At 39.9% G+C, this 22124-nt stretch overlaps 1 protein-coding gene and 1 long non-coding RNA gene across 7 annotated transcripts in view; one reads left to right on the forward strand and one right to left on the reverse strand.

Moving 5' to 3' along the window:
* CNTN4 (contactin 4) overlaps positions 1–13585 on the reverse strand; it is a 916127-nt gene extending 902542 nt beyond the window's left edge. For 4 of the 6 annotated variants that reach the window (XM_038565816.1, XM_038565821.1, XM_038565811.1 and 1 more), the window contains exon 1: positions 13346–13584. The gene's annotated coding sequence lies outside the window, so the exon portion shown is untranslated. Of the gene's footprint in view, positions 1–13345 lie in introns of all 6 variants that reach the window. The other 2 variants (XM_038565823.1, XM_038565822.1) reach the window with 1 other exon arrangement.
* A 2260-nt stretch (positions 13586–15845) lies between these two features.
* Positions 15846–20444, forward strand: LOC119864647. The gene is made up of 3 exons (XR_005374406.1): positions 15846–16453; positions 19097–19226; positions 19847–20444. It is a non-coding gene; the product is annotated as an uncharacterized LOC119864647 (long non-coding RNA).
* The last annotated feature ends 1680 nt before the right edge of the window (positions 20445–22124 follow it).

Genomic DNA, 22124 nt, shown 5'->3' on the forward strand with positions numbered 1-22124 from the left:
CTTGGGCCTAGTAGCAGATAACCAGTTGGTTCAGTTAGTTAAGAATATAAGTCAATGCCTATCAATCTTTAATGTGAATACAAATGAAGATCCTGATACAGTAGGTCAGAATGGCAGCCTAAGTTTTGTATTTCTCACAAATTCCCAGGAAATGCCAATGGTATCAAGGTCTTGGGCAAACTTCCTTCTCTGAATGATATTCTGTCCTGAATTATAGACTGTATATTTATACTGTATACATAGGCCCTGCTAGAATGGATGTTCCTTCCTAGTCAATGAGAAATAGAGTACATGACATCAAGGATCAATAGCAAACTCAAATAATTGATAGACAATTCACTGTATTATTTTCTGATATAAAGAAAACAGTTCTTGGGGCAGCCCAGGTGGCTTAGAGGTTTAGCACCGCCTTCAGCCCAAGGCGTGATCCTGGAGACCAGGGATGGAGTCCCACATCGGGCTCCCTGCATGGATCCTGCTTCTCCCTCTGCCTGTGTCTCTGCCTCTCTCTCTCTCTCTCTGTGTCTCTCATGAATAAATAAATAAAATCTTTGGGATCCCTGGGTTGCTCAGCAGTTTAGCGCCTGCCTTCGGCCCAGGGCATAATCCTGGAGTCCCGGGATCAAATCCCACATCAGGCTCCCTACATGGAGCCTGTTTCTCCCTCTGCCTGTGTCTCTGCCTCTCTCTCATGAATAAATAAAATCTTAAAAAAAAGAAAAAGAAAAGAAAAGAAAACAGTTCCTTACACTCTCTTAACTTACTGAGCCAGGTAATTCTAGTAATTGAAGATGGTGTAATCTATCAATGAAAATATGTTTCTGTAGTTCTTTCTAAGATCTAAAAGCCTAAAAAGGCAGAAATGGCAAGATTTCTACCATCCTTTCCATTCAAAGTGTATCCTTTAGGACTTTCACAAATACTTGGTCCGGTACTCTGAAGAATCACTTAAAAATTGTAGTACATAGTGCATTCTGGGAATAACTTAATGACAGATAATACTAGGACAGTAATGATCAGAAGCCTGCAGTCAGTATAATTTCCATAACAGAGCCACAACTTAGATTCTACAGGCTATAAGTAATGGATAGAAATCTGTCAAGGAATTAAGATTCTGATGTGAATTAGTTTAGTAGATAGCAGAGGGAAATGTAAATCACAATGGAATCCAGTAGATAAGTTCTTATTTGTGTGTGTTAGAAAAATAGGAACATAAAAGTAATTAAGAAATCTAAGTAATGAGGTTAAATGATTAATTATCAACAAAACAATATAAAAGTATTATTTGAGTTCCATAAACCACAGAGTAAACATAAATACAAGGAGAAAGCAGAGAAATATTCAAAACAAACTTACTAACAATGTTTCCTTCTTTAAATGTTATATTAACAGGAAGTAAAATATGAACAACTTGTTTCTTTTCAAATATGTAAAACTCCTTTATTGTAGGCATATTAATAATACACCAGCATTATGTTACATTTGCTAAGTTTTAAAATACAAAGCACCCATAAAGAAGCTGCTATTCTCTAGAAGAAACAGAAATTCATTTCTCAGTAATGTCACTATTATAAATAAAGAGATGTATAAATCTTTTGAAAAATTTCAATCATATCTGACTGAAAGCAACTTGAAACATTTTTTATATTTCTACTCTGTCACATGTCAGCATTTCCTTTTGCAACATAGCAAGATAGGCTATAGCTGAAGTAAAAAGAATACAGATGAGAGCCTATTCGGTAATTCATTCTTTTTTAATTTTTTTTTTTTTTTTAATGATAGGCACGCAGAGAGAGAGAGAGACAGAGACACAGGCAGAGGGAGAAGCAGGCTCCATGCACCGGGAGCCCGACGTGGGACTCGATCCCGGGTCTCCAGGATCGCGCCCTGGGCCAAAGGCAGGCGCCAAACCGCTGCACCACCCAGGGATCCCTCATTCTTTTTTAATAAACAAGACTCTTAACCATAGCCAAAACCATTTCTCCAAAATGAAATTTCAAATAGTGCTAATCACATTTCAGTTCTGATATGGTGGTTCTCTATAATAGTCAACCATAAAACAACACACTATGGAAATGTTGCCTTCTTTTGTTTCTACACAGCCAAGAGAGATCATAATATCTACCCATGGATAAACACACATAAATATAAATCATTTTATTGACTATTTTAAAAGAATGACATTTCAAGTTCGTAAATTATAACTTTCACGTTTCATCAACATAGGTATCATACTGAATAAATGTGTGAAAAGAATAGGATCATGGGGCGCCTGGGTGGCTCAATGGTTGAACATCTGCCTTCAGCTCAGGTAGTGATCCTGGGGTCCTGGGAGTCCCGTGTCGGGCTCCCCACGGGGGAGGCTGCTTCCCCCTCTGCCTATGTCACTGCCTCTCTCTCCTTGTCTCTCATGAATAAAAAAATAAAATCTTAAAAAAATAGGATCATAATAATAAGCCTGGCATTTTAAGGGATGGTCTAATTATGTGCCTGGCACTAGGCTATGTGTATATATGATTAATTCATTTTAGTCTTCACAACCCTGCAAAATTTTCTCCATTATACAGGTAGGGAAAACAAAGCTGAGAGAGGTTATATAACTTACACTAATATTACTAGTGGTGGAACCAGAATTTGAGTCATCAAATCATTCTGAATCACCAAGTATGCCTGCAGGCTCTCTTTTAGAACATATAAAATAGTGTTTTCCATCTGCAGAGATGGAACCCTAACCTAAAACATAGAATTCGTCATTTTGGGATGTGCATTATATTATGTTCCTTTTCTTAAGAGTTAAATCTTAATGGGGCAACTGGCTGGCTCAGTCAGTGGAGCATGCAACTCTTGATTTCGGGGTTTTAATTTCAAGCCGACAGTAGGTGTAGGGATCACTTAAAAGTAAAATCTTGAAGAAAAAGAGTTAACTTTAGAATACTGATTTAAGGAGTTACATTATAGGAAAACTACTAAAATTTGTCAAAATTTATTAATTAAGAAGAACAGACGACTGCTGCTCTAAATAACAGTAACATTTTAAAAACTACTTATTAAAGCACAGAATATAAACTACAATATGCTGATAAACTGCTATTAATAAAGGTGAGTAGAGTTATTGGAACTATGAATTCATGATAACTCTATGTTACATAGTGCATATACAGACGTTACCACCACCTTGAAAATATCCAAAACTGTCACAGTGGCTCAAATTCTGACCATTAGGTTCAAAAAAAGAAAATGGAAAGGAAACACTAGGAATTTTAAAGCAAGAACCTACTAACTGGTGAATGAAACCTGGAAATGTGCTAAAGAAAATAGAATGTCTTCATACAGTAAAGACAATGTGCTCAGAGTACAGACGAAATTTACTGTACTGCAAGTAAGACAGTCAACATTCCACAACTGTAACACAGGAATCTTCACAAATGTGATTTTGCTGAAAGGCGTATCACCAACACATGTGACAACGTTATCAAAGCAGGTAATTTTCTATTACACTTACCTCCCAGTTCCTCAGTCAAGAATGTAGGAAAAGGTGAAACTAAGAACAGAGAAGATGTGAAATACCCATACTATTCTCTCACCAAAAAAAAAAAAAAAAAAAGTCTGTTGGGGTAGAGAGGGCCTGGGAGGTGGGGCGGGGGTGGGGGAGGGAAGGAGAAAAACTTCAGAGCCTCTTTAAGAATCTACTCAAACTGTTAAATATATACTTTGAATGGTTTGTATATAACTTTATTCTAGTTCACAAACAGTAAGAAACAGCAAATAGAAATGGCTAGTTCACTAAAGCAAGGAATCAAATATGATCACTAAAAGGCATTAGAAAGCAGACAAAGGTCATTCAAGGTAGGTACCCACATCACAGCTGCACTTGATGAGATCCTGTTACACAGTCCAGTGTTATCATTAAGTATTTCAACAAACATATAAAGCATCCATGTGTACTATGTTCTGTGTAAATTGCAAAGATCATAGTATAAGGCTAATTTTTTAGAGCTTAGAATGTGCTATGAACACTGTACTCATCTTAAATAATTACCAATTAACGTTCATAGCATCTCTATAAGGGAGGCATATTCAACTTCACAGATTTTAAAAACTGCCTTGGGAAGGGTTTAAGAACATGTTCAAGATCATACAGCTGGTAAGTGCAGAACAAATCTAGGTCTGTCTGAATCAAAGGCCTAGGCTCTTGTCTAAACTTTTAGCCTATATTCATCATGGTGCTCCTGTGCTATCAGGAAGTAAATCATATTCCGCCTCCTGTTTAAGGGATAAAGTAATATTTTTACAGATTCCCATTTAATAATATTGTTAAAGACAAACTTCTATTTATAATTACTTAGTTCTGAGAATTCTAGATAACCATATTTGTATTATAATTTTTACTATGCATTCAAAATGTGACCTGGGTGCCTAGGTGGCTCAGTCAGTTAAGAGGCCAACTCTTGATTTCGGCTCAGGTCATGCATGATCTTGGGGATGTGAGATGGAGCCCCACTTTGGGCTCTGCACTCAGGAGGACATCTGCTTGAGATTCTCTTTTCCTTTCCCTCTACCCCTATCCCCATACTCTCTGTTTCTTACTCTCTCTCTCAAATACATAAATCTTTTAAAAAATAAAAAATAAATGTGACCTAGGTAAACATTTTCTTTTTAAGGCTGTCATTCACCTAATTAAATGCAGTAAAAGTAGTCCTTGGACTTGTAATTAATTTGCTAATCTGTGAGAAGTCTAGAATCAATAGCTAGCTAACAGCTAATCAAATGAGTCACTAAAGGCAAAAAATATTCATATTTATATTTCATAATTGAAGAGCAATCATAATACAGATTATAATACAAATTTGTACAACTCAAAATGATGGCAGTGTGCCTAGAATCAAGCCTCATAAAACATATTTGAGGATTTGAGTCACATCATTATATTTTTCATTTTTCTTCTCCTCCAAACTGGACCTATCTCAGCATAAGCACACTCGTAACACCTGTCCTCACTGGAAATTTCCATGACAAACTTAAAAGGCATAGGCAACATAAATTATCAAGGTTTCTATTAGGACAGTTGTACAAGGTACAAATTTTTACAGCCAAAAGTTCAGCTCAAAGGTGGACAGTATATTTTACTATGGTATAAACAAAAAAGACTTCTGTATGCATTTTTTTTTAAACCTCAAGATCATTATGGAATTAGTAGTACTTCTGCTATCCTAACCCACATTTTCTCATGAACCAAACTTTCTTCCCAGAAATGCACCACTTTTATTTAATTAATAGTGATAAATGCATATTTTAAGTGTTATAAGCTGAAATTGACCCTGTCCAAACATGGAAAATATTTTCTCTTTCCAAACCATGAAAACTGCTGACTCTGGCTTTAAATAAGCCAGAAAAAATAAAAACTTATCTAAAAAGGAACTGATCTCACAGCCAATTCCTGCTCTTCTAAGTTTCAAACCCCAAAAATCTTTCTCAAATATTTCCTAATTACTCTCACTGACTTGTTTACTCTACTTATCACCAACTCCTGGTAATATCATTAATGCTCTATGAACATGTATTTCCTCAGTTTAATTGTATCTTTGCTGTCTACCATGTTTTAGGCAAGAGATATCCAAATATGAATATCATTAATCAATTAAAATCTGTTTATTGGAAGCTTACTAGAATTTAGGCACTGAACTAATAAGTATTTTGCAAGCAGTACTCCAAATAATCTTCATAAAACTCCTATGCCTTTAGGTACTATCCAATTTTTAAGATTTATCCATCATAAATTAAGATTTATCAATCCATAATAATCCATAAATTAAGTGATTTAGTTTATTATATCTTTTAATTATCTGAACAACCCTACAAAATGCATATCATCCCACTATACAGCTAATGAAACTGAAACCTAGAAAAGGTAGGTAGCTTGCTGTGACACAATTACACAGATAGTGCAAAATGGATCTAGGACTGGTGAGCAATCTGTCTGACTCCAAATTTCAAGCCCTTATCTGCTGTCTCAAGGAACTTTCATGGTACTATGTGACATACAAAATAACATTACAATGTAGTAGGTAAGGGCAATGAATGTCCCAATCTACCCAGGACTTTATGGTTTTAACAATCAATGTCCAACATCCTAGGAAACCCTCAGTCCTGGGAAAACTAGAAGGGTTGATCACCTTCATGACAGATGTTCTATCAGTGGCATGGGAAAAAAAGAAAATAGGGAGTCCCTACAGAAAAGGCAACCACTATGCCTTAGTAATACTGAAAGAGGCTTAACAGAGTGGCAATTGAGTTGAACATTACACAAACTATAATAAACATGGTGGAGAAAGATGGCAAGAGTAGACCAAACAAAAAGGCAAGCGTAAACAAAGGTATGCAAAAAAATCACTTGCCAGTTTCCAGGGTGGGCACCTACACCACAGATCTGGAAAGGGGAACACAACTGGGAAGTGCAAATGGAAAGGAAAACATCATCGAGGAGCGACAAAATAAAAGGAAGTTAAGCATGAGGATGTGGTTTTCACTTCCACTTCTCTTCACATCTCTAGAGAGATAGGCTTTCAAGAAATGAGAGCTTCATGTTATGATTTAGTGATGAAGATATGTGCCTTGGTAGGGGGATTCCTGACTGGGAGTCTGACTTGCAACAAGCAGCAAAAGATCTCACTTCTCTAGTCATTCTCACGGTGCCTCATGCCCTTTCTGGAAACAATTACTGTGGACAGTAAGAGTCAGTGCTCTTTCTTAAGTAGAAGAGCATGTTTTAATCCGTAAGTAGGATATAGAGTTTCACTCAGACCACAAGGCACTAAGAATGGGATAGTACCAGATGATGGAATATTCCTAAGCACTAGAAAGAAATGAGAGACAGAGAAATATGAAGAGGCAGATTATGGAGAATTGTTAGGGCAGTGAAAATACTCTCCATGATACTATAATGATGGATATATGTCATTAAACATGTATTTGTCCAAACCCATAGAAGTATAACACCAATGGTTGTTTATACTAAGATAAACTATGAATTTAGGGTGATTATAATGTGCCAACGTAGGTTCATCCTGGGTAAAATATGTACCATTCTGGTGAGTGGTGTTGATGATGTCTAGGAGCAGGAGTATATGAGGAATCTCTGTACTGCCCTCTAAGTTTTGATGTAAATCTGAAAGTGCTCTTAAAAGTCTTGAGAGGCACCTGAGTGATTCACTTGGTTAGGCATCCAACTCTTGGTATCCATTCAGGTCACGATCTAGGGGTAGTGAGATCAAGTCCCACTTTGGGATCTGCACTTAGGGTAGAGTACACTGGAGATTCTCTCACTCTTCCTCTGCTCTTTCCCACACCCTCACCAAAGGAAAAATAAATAAAATCTAAAAAATAAATAAATAAAGTCTTAAAACCAACACTAGAATGACATAGTAACAAAGGCCAAAATTAAAAGGAAGAAAGGGAATAGCCATTTACCAGGCAAATAACCTACACACACACACACACACACACACACACACACACTACATACACACATACTCCTTGCTCTATACCTAGAAAAAGGAAAATAGAGAATTGGCTGGCAATCTCACGTTCATTTAGTAGAAATCTGTAGCTTCCCACTTATTGGGAAATCTGCTAGTTATTCACCATACCGGTTTTCTGCGCACTCAGTGTGACTCCATTTCTTAGCTTCCCTTGCAGAAAGGACTGGCCAAGTAAAGGAGTTCTGCCCAATGGAATGTGGGTAGAAGCCATGATAATTACCCCCAGTAGGAGCCTATAAAATCCTCCTGTGAAACCTGTCAGTACAGTTCTCTCCTCATACCCCATACACCTTGTCTGAACAAGGAGTACTCGGGACTTAGAGATGATAAAGCCAGGAGAGGGTAAGAAACCAGATTCCTGAAGTGACCCCATGGAAGCCTTCAATCAGAATTATGCTGTGACTACTGAACTACCCCACATGAGCAAGGAGAAAGCATTTTAAGTCACTGCAAATTTAGAGTTTACCTGTTACAGCAGCCAGAGTTAGCTTTTCATTAGACCCTGTGGGACTCTGCTCACTAGGAGTCTAAAAATATAATAGTAAGCAAATGTAAACCTCTCTATCCTCCTAGTTCATTAAATCATAAAAAGGGACTTAACACACACAGACACCCATATAAATGGCATGGGTATGACAAAATTTGGAAACAAGGTAAATTTAGGGGGAAAATACAGGGTATTTCTTAAAACAAAAGGTTCAGGGAAGTTAGGAGGAAATGAAACAGGGTCTTTTGAGAAAGAGGTGACTGATAAGCATACAAGTATATCTGCCAACTACATATTGAGAACACATGTGTCATTAATTATTTGGGGAGATGCCACAAATACACACCGAACAAGAAAAAAATGACTTATAATACTGCAAAATGAATTGTCTTAGCAAAAAAGTACACTCTCACTATTAACCATCTCACTTTTCTACCAGGCTATTTGAAATAAAAACTGTAAGAGGTATTTTTGTAAAGGACAAATACACAGGAAAGGTGAGACAAGGCAGATTTTCTAATATAAGTGGGACAAGATAACAGGATGAGACCAAGAGGGATCATTTTCTTTTACAGGATGCTCGATATTGGTTGAAGTCCCTTTAGTCATGTGGTAAATACTCAAAAAAGTTTTGCAAAGCTGAAAGGACAAGAAAAGAGTTTTCTTTCTTGGGAGCTGGGGATGTTGATGAAGTACAATGCTTTTCATCAAAGAAAAATCTGAGGAGGATATTTTAGCTCTGAATTTACCAGAAAGAATATTTGCTTAGGCAAAGAAATGAACAGGAATTTCTCTTTATTTACTGCAGCACAAAAATGATAGCCAGGGATTCCCACAATAAAAGCTAAAGAGAAAGGTTATAATTGAGGGCACAGATTCTGATCATCTGTTTATCAGAAGTGAAAAACCATTGTAGTGGAGAGTCTTACTTTAAATATCTGATCCAAGTAAGTACTCAATATAAACGTATAGCATACCTAATTATCATTATATTTTAAATTAGATGTAATCTTTTTTCTTCTTTAGGAGTTTTTAATTCTCCTCCGACTTTTTTTTTTTCCTCCGACTTTTTTACATAGAAAGAAAAAGTGGTCCAACGGCTACAGTAAGAAAAGTACTAAGGAAACAATAAACAATATAATGAAGCTGTTAAGAAAATCAACTCTAGAGCCAGAGAACTGGTTCAAATCCCAGCTCTGCCACTTACTGGCTATGTTGAGCAAATGACTTAATTTCTCTACACCAAGTTTTCCTTATTTATACAACAGAGACAACTAAGAAGGGCAAAGTGCTTAGTAAGGTATCTCAAAAATAGTAAGGGCTATCTATATATGTTTTAACTGCTTCTATTATATTTTTCCTTATAACTGTCCTGGTTTGTCTGCCAGGAAAACCAGGGGTTGGGGGAAGGAAGGGTAAGTAACATTTACTAAACATGGAGGTAATATCACACATAGTAATCGAGTGTCAGAAATGCTCGCTGTTCACCTAATCGTTTCTTCTCCTTCCTGGACAGACAACTATACATATTCCCCAGCCTCCATTATAGTAAGATCCACCTACATACAATGGAGTTATGGCCACTGGAATGAAAGCAAAAGTGATACGCATGATTTGCAGGTCTGAACAATGAACATTCTCCAAGTTCTTTTTCCTTCCAAAGCCTTGATGCATGCAGATGAGCATGGTGACCCTGCTGAAGAAGAAAGACAGAGATCATGGAGGAATGCTTCCAGAATCATCCAGTTGGGGACTTAACACGAATGAGAATATTCCATGTTTGAAGAAGTGCACTTTTTGGATTCATCTGTTATAGCTATTAACCTGCCTTAAATTAAACAGATAAGCTCTATACCTATACTCTCATGTTTAATCCCTACTATGATTCTTTGAAACAAATGTCCCAATTTTACAGCTAAGGAAACTGAGACTCAAAAAAGTTATGGCACTATCTTGTCCAATATCATGAATGTAATAATTGGTAGGGCCACATCCAGGTTAATCTGCTGCAAGGTTTTTTTTATCTTTCCACCATCCGCACAATACTGCAACATGGAAAATGTCTTTCTTTTCCTCACTCTTCCTGGTTTCCTCACTTTTTAACTTTTTAACTGGAACTTCAGTCTCAGTTAAAATTTCATTTTTTTCCTTCTCTATACCCAATTTGGGAGATCCAGGATGACCCCTATATCACATTCATCTCTTCTGCCTCATTCTGTCCACATATGTGTTCATGACCAGGAAACAGTGTTCTTAACCCATCTGTTCCAGGAGATACAGATTTCTAGCAGTTTTCCAACTGGCTACCGTATCAAAGATGGTGAATGGCAAAGCCAGAAGTAAGAAAAGAAAGTTAAAAACTCTCCAAATCATCAGTGATTTCCAAAGTGGGGTATACACCACAAGGGCTATGCAGAGCAATTCGTTGGAATGCATAAAATATTAGAACTTCTGATTCATAAGTTTTGCTTTATTAATCCTTTACCTTTTTTCTGTACCTATTTTATAATACAAGTAGTATATCAACATAGTAGTATATATGTATAACTTATTAATAAATTTTATTGAGTATGGCCAAATTTTCTTCTGATATTATATAATAAAAAAATAAAGATCAGTAAGTCTGGGTAACAAATCTGGTCTCCCTCGCCAGACTTAAGATACTGTGTTATGGAAAAATAAAACGACAAAACTTTCCACATCTGTTTATACAGGCATCTTCCTGCTTACCGTAAGAAATAGACTAATTCAGTTAAAATATAAAAGCATATTTCACAAAAGATTAAATTTTTTAAATAAAAACCAAGATTAAAACTATATTATGTCTCTGTCTTTGAATATAACAGAGAAGAACCCAACAAATTAAACATGGCAGAAAATTCGGAACTATAAAGGGGAGTTTTCTGCTGAGAAGCTCAATTATTCAGGTTACCTTTATTTTTTAAGAAATCAATTGAAGTAACAGATGTCCTGTGTACCTTTCAGAGGAAAACTTCTAGACAAAATATTTAGTGCTTAGAGGAAAAATAATTAGGAGACCTACTTCTGAATAAGAAAAAGAACTAGAGAGGTGGAGAAAAAAGCTAACATTATTTAAAAAGTTTGCTCTCTATTCACTGTTAATGTCCCACCAATATGAAATGACTATGGAAAGAGGTGCTGAGCTGACTGAAGGAGACAAAGTCTCCCAAGTTAATGGAACTAGAAACTGTTTTTAGAAAGGCTACCAAAAAGAAAATCTGCCTCTGCTGAAATTTTCATATAGCTCTGACCTGCACGCTTAAACAATAGGTCTTTTCTCTTATGAGTCTTAGCCCCTAATTTAAAAAAGATCAGTTTTTCCATCCTCACCTCTAACCTGACAGGGTCCACAATGAAAAATAATGAAGTTTATCACCGTGATCCCTTCATATCAATCCAGAGCAGCTGAAGTTGGTTTAAACAAACAAACAAACAAACAAAAATCAATAGTATTTTATAATGTGGCAAAAATAATATTCCCATGGAACTTGTTTCTGGTTCTTAGCAAACACTCCCACCACCCATTGTGGAGATTCACATAAGTCTTGAATGAATCAAGATGATGATAGAAAAATAAAGTTATGAGTGAAATGCACATTTTCTCATGAATGCCACAAAAATCACCTCGAGGTGTCAGTCTCTATGACACAATGCTCTTTTTCACCCACTTGGATAAAGACAGGGAGAACAAACTTGCCAATCGCAATAATCTAAATGCTTCTGCAGGGACCTGCCTGCTGGAAATCTACCCCACTCTCTAAAGGGCATAAACCCTGAAATACAAAAATGAAAGCACATTCCAAATTATTGCTGCAAGTGTCCAAACAAATCAATTACATGGAATCATTCTCTGAAATATCCAGCTCCCATCACAGTAAACTGCAGATGCTTCCCATGCAATTAAAAGACGGTTATTCAGACAGACATGTCCCCGCCCCTATGTTGATTTCAGTAGGAAAGCTAGAAAAAGTTCCAGGTGCTTTCCTCCCAGGAGCTCTTCCTTGCAAACCAACCTCCAACACACCCCAAGATCCACCACCCCACCTCCACGCAGACCACTCACCCAAAGTGATCAACCACACTAATCTGCCCTACACGACTACCTCCGCAAACCTTTTCGCTACCAATCTGGAGACCGCCCCGCCAGCAACCAACCTCCTTAGCTTCGCGAAGCGCTAAGCAGCCTCCTTGCTGGGAATCCGCTGTGCTGCAAAATGTTCTCATGCATCAGACTCCCTGACTGGTTCAGAAAGATTGAGCAGCCTACGTCCTCTTACCCTCACCTCCACACCTTTCATAAATAATAGAATATATAACGCGAATCACAAAGACCAAAAAAAAAAAAAAAAAAAAAAGCCCGCACGCAGGTTTTGAGCCCTCCTTTCCAGCAGGAGAGTGCGGGCTGGTTCTGCGGGGTGCGTGGCGCACATCTCCGTCGATGTCTGGGATGTCTGGGTCCGAGGAGGAGACAAGGCGGTGGTCTTTGCATGCAAAAGAAACTACAACCCCCCCCCCCACACACACACACACACACACCACCACCAGCACCACCGAAGTTGCTGGAGGTTATTACCCCAACAAGCCCCCGGGGCAGGGAGCCTGGGTAGACCAGGTACGCGTCAGGAAAGCGGGGACCTGGACGGTGCGACTCGCCGCCGTACCCCGGGGGTTCAGCACGGAGCCCGGGGCACAGCCGGCACCGTCAAAACCAGTGTCTGTTCCCACAGGGCTCCTTCCACCACCGCCACCGGCTCCTGCTCCCTGACGTCCTAAATCCCTTCGAACAGCCGCCCAAGTTCGCCCTTCTCTACGGCGGGCTCCACAGCTGGGCAACCGGCGCCCCGCGGGCGGGGGCCGGGGGGCGGGGGGTCAACCTCGCCCAGACCCGGGCGCCAGGAGTGAGGGCGCACGGAGACGGGGCAGGAGCCCGAACCAGCTGCTTTTCACGATTCCTGAAGCGTTACGCGCTCTGGGCTACTTGTTCGGCGGCTGCCTTGCAGGGCAACAAACTTCTTTCCTGACTGGGAAGAAGGGTCGCCGCGGGGTGAAGGCTGCGTCGTCGGTGCCCTGCCGCCTGCACGGTCCAGGGCGCTCAGTTACGGCTGCGCCGACCCCGCCGGGCGGCCGGGCTCGAGGCAGTACGGCCCTCAGCCCCCGTCCAGCCCCAGGCAGCGCCCCCTTTGCACTCCGCAGCCTCGGAGCACCGTGGTCCGGCCCCAAAACCCGAGAGGCAGAGCGCCCGGGGCAGCACGCGCGCGCCCAGGCTGGAGCGGACCCTGCCTGCCCGCGCCTCACTCACCTCAGCACCTGAGCGCGGCGCCCGCGACAGCCTCCGGGTGCGGCGCCGGCACGGCCGGAGGGTCCCGCTGGAGTGGCGAAAGCTTCCTACTTGCGACCAATCCCGGTGTTGAACCCGGTGCTCGGTCGGACGCCGCGCTCCCCTCCCTCCCAGCGCTCGCGGCAGCTCCAAAAACCCGGCGCGGCGGAGTTGAGGCGGCCGGTTCCTCAGCCTCGAGGAGGCGGAGGCGCGTGCAGGAGAGGAGAGACGCCGGGAGGGCGGGAGCCGGCGCGCTGCCGGGCTGAGCATGCGCAGTGCGCGGCGCGAGGAGGCGCGCGCCCGGGAGCAGCACCTGGCCGGCCCCGGCCGCGAGAGGAGGCCCCCAGCGCCTGGCGCCCCCGTGGGAAAGGGCGCCGCGCCTGGACCCGGAGCTCGCGACGACTGCCCGGCTCCCGCGCCGAGGTTTAGAGGACGTGCCGCTCAGCGACGGGGAACAGACAGCGCGGTGCCCCCGTCCTTTGAGACCCGGGTAGTGGGGCGCGAGGGGGAGCGAGGGGGCGCGACCCGCGCGGTCCCCAAACCTCCGGCCCTGCGGTAGCCCGGGAATTTGGGGAGTCTGTACGGCGCCCTCCCCAGGGAAACAGACGCTGCTGCTCTGAGGCTGAGAATTGCCGAGTACGAGGGGTGCAAGTGACGGACCACAGTGAACTTGAGAAGCCGGAAGAGGGGGCTTTTGGAAGGTCTTACCTACTTGTCCTTAGGCGAAGGACACTGGCCAGACAGGCAGTGTTACCGACCTGGAGACTCGCTCGTCCAGTGCGCTTTCAAGCTGGAGTGTGTGTGTGTGTGTGTGTGTGTGTGTGTGTGTGTGTGTGTGGAAAAGGAAACGGCCGCGATGTAATATGTACAAGGATCAATCTGGGGTGGGGGGGCGCGCACCGTAAGCTTTGTTATTCAAAAGCATGTGCTTTGGAAAGATGACGTTACCGTGATTATTCTACAGTAAGAATCTCCTGTTTTCTTGCAGAAATGGCTCTCTTCATCCCCAAGCCCAAACCTCGGGGTAACCGTAGAGATTGGCAACAGTGCCCCGGCCCCTCAGGAACCCAGTGCAAAGGGAGTCTGACAGGCTGAGGAAAGCCAGCCCGGTCGAATTCGTTGGCATGCATTCCCAGCAACCCCAAGAGAAGCCCGGGCGCATCTCAAGGGAAAAAGCCCCAAGGGCTTTGCTGAACCCCAGTCTTCCTGTCCGTTGTTGAGCAGTTCACAGCTACGTAAACAGCTTCTGACCATTTCCACAATCATGTAAACCTACACTGACATCTCCATTATGTGGAAAAGATGTTAACTGGAAAACTATTTTTAAACTACTGTAGTAAGCAACCAACTCCTACAAATACGTGCAGCTGCCTTGTTCACACAGTTTTGTGTTCTTTGGGGTTTTTTTTTGTTTTTTGTTTTTTGTTTTTTTTTTTTTTGATTCCTATTCAGGCAGTGGGCAAATGCAGAAGTGGTGATGTGTATTGTGGTCAAAATTTTCACCACTTGAAATTCCATGGCTTTCCTTGTTGCTGAAATTAATGCTAATGAAAGGAGTTTTTGCTATTGTTCCCCCGATTTCCTGATGGCTTAAACCTCCAGAGAGATTTTAAGTCCCCCTCCCTTGCCTATGTGGTGGAATTCTCTAATTCAGGCACTTCTGCAAAATGGGAATGTTGGTAATGCAAGAATTTTCCATGGTAAATAACTAGTTAAGATGAATTGTTTTTACTCACTTTAAAGGCTTTTGTGGTCCTGCCAGAATCATGACATAATGTAATGACTTCAGATTTATTATTTTTCTGCCCCTAGTCACTTAAAATTATACATATGATTCTCAGTAAAAATGTATATATATAAGAAAACAAATGCCTAGCCAGAACTTCTCCAGAAAATATTCCAATGTATACTATGCATACTCTTAACATGTTCAGGGAAAAAGGTGATATTTTAAACTCAAAATAAAATTTCAAAGAGAAAAGAATAAAGTAGGCTGTCACATTCTACCAAAAAAAGACTACAAATTGAAGCAATTTTCAAAGTTCTATTAAGGTTTAACGCAAAGTCCCTTAACAGTGTTTTCAAATTTCAAATTTAAATGTTTTTGTTTTCATTCTGTTCTTTAACCCTTCTTCTGTATCTATTACAAGCTAGACATTGAATTCTATTAGGCACTAGGAAACTGAAAATGACCAAAACTTAGTATCTGCTCCACAGTTTAGCATGTAGTTGGAAAGACAGGCATTATATATCAGGAGAGACAGATTTAGGTCGTGTTGAGGGGATGTCAGTTAAACATTATGATGAGAGGCATTTCTTTTTCTTTTCATCAATAGGGCTACACAGATCAAATGCTACACTTGATCAGCACCTCCCGAACGTTTTCCAAGAGCCACATCTCCTATATTTCCCTGAGAAAAACAGTGGCTAGTTTAAAATACAAAAAATAACTCAGTCCCTTTTTTCAATCCCACAGGAAAGACATGAAGCTCAACTGCCACCTCTGCCAAGAAAGCAAGCCTCTCGCTGACGCTCCCAGGATTGGAGAGTGTTCTTAGGAGAACCAGCCCTTGCCAGGAGACAAGAATGATTTATTTTGAAGACAACATCTTCACACGTGTGTCCCTGCATATCCGGGACCCTGGCTGTGTGTCAGTTTCTTGCTCAGGGAAGCTGTCATTGGGATTCTGTGGGGGGAAATGTTCCAAATGAATCAATTAATGCTGCCAGCAACAAGTTCAATACCACTGCACTGAGTGCCCCTGCTTTACATCAGTGCATGAATGAATTATTGGTGCTCATATAATTTTCAGATCATCGTTATAATGCAGTAGAAAATTTCTTCTGCCCAGGTAGCATCTAAGCAGAGAGCTGCAATACCCTTCCCCCCTTATACTCCCTAAAATAATTACTTACACATATATGTGAGGTTTTACTTCCAGATCTTTTAATATAAGACTCTCTATGTGGACTCAAGGTCACCTCTTACACTCATTAAACCAATCTGAACAAAGTGTGATAATTCTTAAGGGAAATCAACGCTGGAAATGCTTTTGACTTTTTGGAGACATGGGCAGAATTCATCATCAGGTTAGACTCCGCATGCAACAGTACTGAAAGCTCCACATAGAGCATCTCTCTGTCTGCTCTTGTTATTCCTTTCTGCCACATCTGGGGCAGTGTGTGTGTGTGTGTGTGTGTGTGTGTGTGTGTGTGTGATGGGGGGGCAGTAAGGAATAGCTTTTATATAGGAGGAGGAAAGAGGAAGAGCATCACAGGAAAAAAAAAATGTCTCTTCTGACCATATCTAATTTGATTCAGTTTTCTCCTTACCCCTGGCCTCTGGTGGGATTTAAACAAACTCAAAAACACCACCCTCTTTGTTCTAAATGATTTGAATAAGGTCATCCAATGGCAGGGGTGAGAAATGAGAAAAAAATGCACCTTAATTTTGTAATTTTTATTTATTTTAATGTATTAGGTGCCTGGATAGATCTTCAAGTATAAAGCACCACTTCTATCCTATCCCCATTTTTAAAACTACTTTCAAATTCACTCTAATCAAATGCATAAAACATTATTTTTTAAAGAATTGTGTCACGAAGAGCTTTGTGTTCAATGTTGTAACAGTATAATAAAACAGCTCAGGTAAGGACTTTTGGATCAGCCTTCCTAAGTTTCCTTCTATGCAATTGTTTTAGGTGACTGATTGATGCTTGAGCTTCAAACTAAGGGCATCAGAATAATAATGGCCGCATAGTGTGATAATGATAATTAGCACACAAAAGCACAGTTAATTGCCATGAAGGTTGTGACATAGACTGACAGACAAAGTAAACTAGAAGCCTCACACCCCAGCCAAGACTCCTTTATAAACATGGCTGTGAGACTCCCACTGAATTTAAGCATAATGAAGTGGAATTAGGAATCAATCACCTGTGCTACCCTCCACACTTTTTCCAGATCCTATTAAATTCTTTACATAAAATGCAAAAATAAAAGTTCCGGTAGTCCTTACTTTGAAAAAGTATTTAGTTGATTGTTGTTGTCTGCAGTAGTTATGTTCTATAAACTCTGTGAACACTGAATTAGTGACTACTAAAATGACTGCTCCTAGGGGAAATAGGTTCCTGGGACTCTCTGGTGACAAGATTTTCATAAACCAATCAATACCAAACCCCGTTTTATGTGTACTTCTGCTTAACAACACCTTATTTAATATATATTGTTGATTCATTTAACTTTGAACTCACAGCCAGCAGCATACTCCTGCTGGAACAAAGCTTATCCAGCATGTATTTTCGCTCTAAGGCACAGAACTTAGGAGCGAAAGTGGCCTTCTTGCCCTTAGGAACACGAGACAGCACTTCAGCATTTTACTTTGGGCTACTTTAAATGGCATGATAACCAATAAAAAGCACAAAAATTTGAAAAATGTGACGCAAATGAACTACAAAAGAGAAGCTGCTTTAAAACAGGAGAGATAAAACAGGAAGGCAGAGCGTCATCTTCAGGTGTAAAACACCACTTGTATCTTATCCCTGTAGACCTGTATACTTCAAGGGGGAAAGGAGGCAACCCAAATTTTTCACTGCCCTATGTCCACAAATGACTGCAGAAGTGCCACAAGTATTGACTTTGGGTTTACAAATAAATCTTAGCAAGTAGGTAATTTTGCAAATAAATTTTACATATGAAAATATGGAATCTGTGAATAATGAAGATGACTATACCAAGTATCCCCTTCAAATGCTAGCCACATTAGTCCGTATGGCATATGTAATTCAGTTTACAGATACTCAATTTACACTCAATTGTTTTAGAAACATGTTATTCAGAGGAAAAAGGTATATTTTGTACTATCAAAGACTGTCTTCTGCCAGTTTCTTCAAATAACTTATATATTATAATCACATAGGATTTATCTGTTTATTATAGACCGCAGCCACTTTTTGATTTCCAAAGTGAATTTTGTTTTTGTTATTCTTTGAAGAATAATAAAATTGTTTTGTAACAATTGTTCACAAAGCAAAATAATTCCAAAAAATAAGGTAAAGTTAAGGATAAACAAAACTAAAGTTCTGATCTTGGACCCAGAACAAGATAATCTTAGATGAACATAAGATTGGCAATTATCTATACAGAAGGCTAGATGCAGAGGAAACCAATCCATGGGCTGAAATTAATCAGTCAGATTCTACCTATCAAATTTTTTTTGTTCTATTAAAAATACTTAGGAAGTATGGGGAGCCCAGGTGGCTCAGCAGTTTAACACCTGCCTTCAGCCCAGGGTGTGATCCTGGAGTCCCAGGATCGAGTCCCATGTCCGGCTCCCTGCATGGAACATGCTTCTCCCTCTGCCTGTGTCTCTGTCTCTCTCTCTCTGTGTCTCTCATGAATAAGTAAATAAAACCTTAAAAATATATATTTAGGAAGTAAATGGCTTGTATATGAATCATTTACAAATATTGTTAACAATTCAAAAAAAACCCAAAATATTGCTAACAACTCAGGTTAAAGTTCTCAGCCCATGTGAGGAATTTTTATAAGATACCTCCTACCAATCCATGCTTTCTGGTATTCATGTCCTTATTTAATTCCTTTCCTTTTAACTATTGGCTAGACTTATTGATTCACTATTATTGATTTACTAAAATGATGGATGTCACTTTCAACATTAGGTTACATAAAGACTGTGGCTTCTATCTTGATTTCTTTCTCTCTCTCTCTCAGATTGCCATCTTCCACATTGTGAAGAGAATCAGTCAGCCTATGGAAAGGCCCACATAGCAAATAACAAAGACCTGCTGGAATTCATGGAAAGGAGTTGAGACTTGGACCTATTGAGTCTACCAATGGCTATGTAAGTGACCTTGGTAGCAGATTCTCCAGTCCCAGTGAAGTGTTAAAATAACTGAATCTCTAGCCAACGCAATGACTTTGGCTTCAAGAGAGTCCCTCAGCCAGAAACACTCCCACTAAGAGGACTGCAGACAAAAAATAAAAATAATTGAGCAATTGGTGTTTTTTAGTTTAAGACCCTCTGTTTTGTTGCAGTTTGTTACATAAATAGCTAATTCACCCCAAGATGTTCTGATTTAATAAGTTTGGGGTAGGGCTTGGATATGTGAGTTTTACAAACAAACCAAGTGATTCCAGTGCATATGGTTCCTTGACAACTCTTTTAAACCCTGGTATTTTTTTTTTTTAACTGGACAGAAACTTTTTATCACATGACAACAAAATTCAAGTCATAGGAAGCTTGCACAGTGACCCACTTGTAACTCTGTTTGCTGAGCCACCGGTTTTAACATATGTACATTCACTCAAGGCCGAACCGTCGGGGCCCGAGCAGGCCCACGGGGGCCCCTTCCAGGAACCTTCCCGTCCAGTAGGCGTCGGGACCCCATGCACGTGTTAGCAATTACTGCAGGATCCGCAGGTGGTGGTTAATAAAAACGCAACTTGATCTCTGTCCACCAGGAGGGTGCAGAGGCGGTGCCCTGGGCCAGAGCGTGCCTTCGACAGGAGCTTCGAGTAGCTGGGCGGGAAGAACCGTCTCCGCAGATACTTGAGAACGTACGGGGCAGACAGCAGTTTAGCGCCGCCTTCAGCCCAAGGTGTGATCCTGAAGACTTGGGATCAAGTCCTATGTCAGGCTCCCTGCATGGAGCCTGCTTCTCCTTCTCCCTGTGTCTCTGTTTCTGTCTCTCTCTCTCTCTCTTTTTCTCTCTCTCTGTGTCTCTTATGAATAAATAAATAAAATCTTAAAAAAAAAAAACCTGGTATTTGGAGATGAAACAGTTACAAAGAAATTAGAGAGTTAATCCCATCATACATCTTTCATTTTGTCCTAAACAACTGAGACCATATCCATATAAGCACAATTATATATTTTCTAAAATATTTTTGTATTGTATATATTGTTTTAATATCATTTTCGTTCATTTACAATCTATCCTGCAGTTTTTTTTCCTATCACTAGTTTTCCATGCCCTAATTTTTTTAATAATAAATTTATTTTTTATTGGTGTTCAATTTGCCAACATTCAGAATAACACCCAGTGCTCATCCCGTCAAGTGCCCCCCTCAGTGCCCACCACCCAGTCACCCCCACCACCTGCCCTCCTCCCCTTCCACCATCCCTAGTTCGTTTCCCAGAGTTAGGAGTCTTCCATGTTCTGTCTCCCTTTCTGATATTTCCCACTTATTTTTCCTCCTTTCCCCCTTTATTCCCTTTCACTATTATTTATATTCCCAAATAAATGAGACCATATAATGTTTGTCCTTCTCCGATTGACTTATTTCACTCAGCATAATACCCTCCAGTTCCATCCACGTCGAAGCAAATGGTGAGTATTTGTCGTTTCTAATGTCCATGCCCTAATTTTTAAAATCTGTTTGATATTTCTTTTTAGAATACACTGCAAATTAATCAATTTTCAACCAATTGTTGAACATTAAATCATGTGTGTTTTGCCATGATAAATAAGTCTTTGATAAATATATTGAAGTTAAATTTTACACACATCCTTAATTATTTCCTCAGAACAATTTCCTGGAATTTGAACTACCAAGTGAGAAGGATTTTGATTTTGTTGTTCTTAATTATTAGATTCTTTCAGGTAGATAACCATGATTTCCAAAAATTAAAGGTAGGTGAGAGCTCTAGATCTTATTCTCAACACCCTCAAAACAATGTAGTAAATTATAATAAAAGAAAACTCCAGTCTAAATGCTGCAGATATAAGAACATACCAAGCAGACATTAAAAAAAAAAAATCATTCAAACTGTGAGCTCAGCCAAGTGCCAACTCTGTCCTCAGACTTTTCAACAGCACTTTGAATGGAAGATTCACTAGAGGCAAATGCAACAGTATTGCAAGGGCAGAATTGAGTTAGCATTTTAATTGTAGTCAGGCAACAAAATGCGCCAAAAGGTGCTCATAGAATTAACTATAAGCATAAGCACAGGACATCATTCCCAGGAATATAAGCTACTGGGGCACACCAAATTCTCATATGATGCTCTGCAGAGCAACACTTACTGCAATATTGTTAGTCAAACCCGTATCTTGAGTACCACTCATTTCACCAGTGAATAATCATTGCTACCTTCAATTATGCCAATTAACAAAGCTTTTATCATTGATCTTAAATAAAGTTAATTGAATCTCATGTGGATTTCTGATAAGAGGCTTTTAGATGCTAACTACCTGCTTCTGGGATATATATTCTTGATTAGGGAACTACAAATGTTAACCAACCCTGGCAAGAGGGTAGGTTAAAACCAACCCTCACCCACACACATGCATACACCATACATCACTCTAAACTAACATTTTTAAATAAATTGAATGCAACATGGCAAAGTAATGCACATTTCAAATATTACATTTATTTTGCCAAAGTTTGTGTCAATTTACCTTTTCATTTGTGGTGTATTTTCCCAGTTCCTTGCATATTTGCTGAGTAATATAATTTTATTTGTATCTTTTCAAATTTGTGGATGTAAAGTGTTTCTCATTTTTCTTTTCTTTATTGTAACGAGGTCAACTTTTTACATATGTTCATTTGTTATCTACATCTTATGAAATGCCAGTTTGTGTTCTTTGTTCATTTACTTATTTGAGTGTTAATCTTCATCTTAGAGATTTGTCAAAGTTTTTGACGTATTTAAGATAAGATTTTATCTGTTGCAAATATTTCCCTGTGTTGTCTTTTTAACTTGAGATATATACATATATTTTACATTCTTGAA

The sequence above is a fragment of the Canis lupus genome, chromosome 20 (genome assembly GCF_011100685.1).
Source record: "Canis lupus familiaris isolate Mischka breed German Shepherd chromosome 20, alternate assembly UU_Cfam_GSD_1.0, whole genome shotgun sequence".
Taxonomy (NCBI): Eukaryota; Metazoa; Chordata; class Mammalia; order Carnivora; family Canidae; genus Canis; species Canis lupus.